General features: G+C 44.3%; 1 non-coding gene across 1 annotated transcript; it reads right to left on the bottom strand.

Moving 5' to 3' along the window:
- Nucleotides 1-846: 846 nt before the first annotated feature.
- Nucleotides 847-928, bottom strand: trnas-gcu (transfer RNA serine (anticodon GCU)). Its single transcript has one exon. It is a non-coding gene; the product is annotated as a tRNA-Ser (tRNA).
- Nucleotides 929-4,465: the final 3,537 nt, after the last annotated feature.

Below are 4,465 nucleotides of genomic sequence, written 5' to 3'. Positions count from 1 at the left end.
TGCCTTCTCCCGCTCCTAGGTGATGTGTTGTCGTGAGGACGTATTCTAACTGAGATCAATCGCCCTCTTCATCTGTAACACTGTAGGTAACAGATGAGGAACACATCAACCGTGATAGAATGGCGGGGCAGACTCGATGGGTCTAATGGCTTAATTCTGCTCCTATATTTTATGAACTTACGTTTTGCGCGACTTCGTGAGTTTCAAACTGAGGGGAAGGAACAGTTTCCAACTCAGAATTTATGCGCAATTAGGGCAGGGAGTGAAAAGTAACTTTCTCAACTTTTTATTATTTGGTTTCACCATGGACAGTGTTCGACTGTTCACCGCCCGCCAAGCCCTGAAACAAAAGCTAAAACTCACAGCCTTTTTTCTATATCCTCATGAAGTGGACGAAACAGAGATACAACAGACACGTTACAGACAAGAATAGGATTTGATTCCACGTGTGCAGAGTACAATGGATTATTGTGCATCACCTTAACCACGTGGTACAACCCCTTTACTTCATGTAACTTTAATATCTGATCTTGTCACAGATAAGTAGCCGAAGCACCCCACCAATGTACAATCAGGAGGACGTTCATCCACGAGAGGTGGCAGAAGGTAATAATGGGAGAAGTGAATACGGTAACCTCGACTGCACAGTGGGTAGCCGAAGAAGAATTGGTGGCAATGTGGGGTTAAGCCCCAAACACGTCTGCCTCCGTTCGTACTTCCGTTCGTCCCTCCTCTAACCCAACTCGATGCAAGTGGCCTGACAACTTGGAATAGTTTGTCACATCAGTGATTGCAGATCCATCGTGTAAAATGAATCCCACTTCCGAGAAACAATGGGCGAAAAATCGACGAAGATAGGATTCGAACCCACGTGTGCAGAGCACAATGGATTAGCAGTCCATCGCCTTAACCACTCGGCCACCTCGTCGCACAATTTTTTACGGCAATACGTCTTAATTCGTTTTGCACCCATGAACTGATGGAAATTATTTGCCTCTTTCTATTCAACCAGGTGTTCAACAGTGGGAATTGCAGTGGTGGTGGTATAGTGGTGAGCATCACTTCTTTTGAAACCGTTGACTCCGTTTCGATTCCCGGCCATCGCAGTAGTAGTTGAATCGGATGTTTTTGCGCGACATCCTGAGTTTCAAACTGAGGAAGACTGGTCAACTGTTTCTCATTCAGAATTTATACGGATTATCTAAGTGAGGTGTTTAACTTGCGAAAAGGTGTAGATATTGTAGACGTGGAGTTGATGTTACCTGTTGTGGGTCAGTCTAAAACGAGAGGTCATCATCTTAGAATATGAGGCTGCAAATTTACAAAAGATTTAAAGAAAAACTACTTCTCCCAAAGGGTTTTAATTCTGTGGAATTCACTTCCTCAGAGTGTGGTGGATGTAGGGACAGTGAGAAAGTTAAGGAGGACTTAGAGAGACATTTATTGGTAATGAGTTGAAGGGTTCAGGAGAACGGGCAGGACGGTGGTGTTGAGGCCATTATGTTTGATCAGGCAAGATCACATGGAAGGTTTTACGCCCAAGAGGCTGAATTGCACATCCCAGCTCCAATGTTATGTGTTCTCGGGAGCGAGGTGTTCTGGCTGATATCTCAATCGACCTCTTGTTCCGTAACATTTCAGGTAGCAGATGATGAACATTTCAGTCATGATCGAATGGCGGGCAGACTCGATGGGTCGAATGGCGTAACACTGCTCACATATCTGAAGAATCTATCGTTTGCGCGGCTTCATGACTTTCTAACTGAGGGAAAGAAATAGTTTCCAGCTCAGAATGTGTGCGCAATTATGGGGGGGAGTGAATTAAGTAACTTTCTCGTCATTTTCTAAAGTGGTTTCAATATGCAAAGTGTTCGATTATTCACAACCCCAAGTCCCAAACACTAAAAATCACAGCATTTTTCCGTCACCCTCATGAAGTGGATCAAACAGAGACACAACAGATACGTTACAGATGAGGATTGGATTCGAACTCAAGTGCGCAGAGCACAAAGGTTTCTTGTGCATCCCCTTAACCACGTGGTACAACTCCTTACTTCATGGAACTTTAATGTCTGACCTTCTCACAGACAAGTGACCGAAGCAACCCTCCAGTGCACAAACAGGAGGATGTTCATCCAGGAGAGGTGGCAGAAGGTAATTATGGGAGAAGTCAACCCGGTATCCTCGACTGTACTGTGGATAGCCGAAGAAGAACTGGTGTCAAATAACGGTTAAGCCCCAAACCCGTCTGCCTTCGTTCCTCCGTCCTCTAACCCAACTCGCTGCAATCTGGCCTGACAACTTGGAATAGATTGTCACATCAGTGATTGCAGATCCATCTAGGAAAAATAAGGCCCACGTCCGAGAAAAGTGGATTTAAAATCAACGAGAATGGAATTCGAATACACGTATGTAGAGTACAATGGATTAGCAGCCCATCGCCTTAACCACTCGGCCACCTCGTCCCACAACTGCACATGTCAACAGGTTTTAATTCGTTTTGCATCCATGAACTGATGGAATGTATCTGCTTCCTTCTATTCACCTGGTGTTCAAAATTGGAAATGCAGCGATGGTGGGAGAGTGGTGAGCAAAGTTTTCTTCCAAGCAGTTGTCCCAGTTCGATTCCTGGTCATCGACCTAATAGTTGAATCGGATGTTATTGTGCGACATCGTGAGTTTTAAACTGAGGAAGACTGGTCCACAGTTTCTCACTCAGAATGTATGCGTAATTATCTAATTGAGATGTTCAAGGTACCAAAAGGTATGTAAAAAGTTGACATGGGGCTGTTGCTTCCTCTTGTGGGGCATTCTAAAACGAGAGGTCATGCTCTTAGAATAACAGATTGCAATTTTAAAAAAGAATTGAGGAAAAACTACTTATCCCAAAGGGTTTATGATTCCGTGGAATTCGGTACCACAGATTGCGTTGGATGGAGGGAGAGTGAGTAAGTTTAAGGAGGAGGTAGAGAGATTTTATTGGTAAGGAGTTCAAGGGATACGGAGAACGGGAAGACGGTGGAGTTGAGGCCAGGATGGGATCAGCCAACATCACATGGGAGGTGTTAGGCTCAGGAGGCTAAATTGCCGACTCCCGCTCCGAGGTCATGCGTTCTAGGGAGAAGGTGTTCCTGCTGATAACGCAATCGACCTCTTCGTCTGTAACATTGTAGGTCGCAGATGGGGAATATATCAGCCATAATAGAATGGCTGGGCAGACTCGATGGGTCTAATGGCTGAAGACTGCTTCTTTATTTTATGAACTTACTTTTTGCGCGACTTTGTGAGTTTCAAACTGAGAGGACGGAACTGTTTCTAACTCAGAATTTATACGCAATTAGGTCAGGGAGTGAAATAAGTAGCTTTCTAACCTTTTTATAATGTGGTTTCAACATGGACAGTGTTCGTCGAATTCACCACCCGCCAAGCCCGTGAACCAAAGCAAAAAATCACAGCATTTGTACTTCATGCTCATGAAGTGGACCAAACAGAGACACAACAGACACATTACAGACGAGGATGGGATTTGAATCCACGTGTGCAGAGTACAATGGATTATTGTGCGTCTCCTTAACCACATGATACAACTCATTTACTTCAATGGAATTTTAATATGCGATCTTATTACAGGCAAGTAGCCAAAGAACCCCTCCAGTCTACAAACAGGCGGAAGTTCATTCTGGAGAGGTGGGTGAGGAGAATTATGGGAGACGTCATCCCGGTAACCTCAACTGTACTGTGGGTCGCCGAAGAACTGGTGTCACGGTGCGGTTCCATTGACAACGTATCCAGAGGCACATATAGTGACGAAGACTGACAGGTTCAGAATGTCTCTTCCACTCTCACACATTACCCGAGAGTGACAGGAATCCCCCATTTACAAACGGGACCAGAGAAGGGCAGAGAGAATGCACGTCACTCCCACATACAACATGTTGACGGATTCAACACAACCAAAATATAAGAAAAGATCATCACCACATATTATCTTCTTCGAAATCCCGCCGTCCCAACTTTAATATAATAAAAACAATTTTTATCAGTTGTGTCTCACTCTAATCTGTGAACTTTGCTCTACCACAGTGTGTTGACAGCTACTGGCCACGACACAGAACCGCAACAGAGCGCGGGAGATTCACATGAACTGTCGGTGATAGAATGTGATCGGGTGGACGGAGAGGTGTTCGGAGTATGTAAAATTTAAACAATCTATATTCATGCATTTCCCAATGGAATTGGTGGAATTTGGAAGTGTTTATCTTGAGGATCAATTGAGCAGAGACTTTAAAGCATTTTATCTGTGGTTCCCTCTGTGTGAGCTATGCAACATTGTACTGTGTCATGCTGTCTCCTTCATTCCTAGGACGAGACTGCAAGAAGGATTCTGAAAGGTATTTGCTGCAAAGCAAACAGGAACGTGCGTGATGTTTACTTTTGCTGTGAGGTAGAATGTAAATAGCAGAGA

The sequence above is a fragment of the Scyliorhinus torazame genome, chromosome 24 (genome assembly GCF_047496885.1).
Source record: "Scyliorhinus torazame isolate Kashiwa2021f chromosome 24, sScyTor2.1, whole genome shotgun sequence".
NCBI lineage: Eukaryota > Metazoa > Chordata > Chondrichthyes > Carcharhiniformes > Scyliorhinidae > Scyliorhinus > Scyliorhinus torazame.
This window is presented reverse-complemented; position numbering and strand designations above follow the sequence as displayed.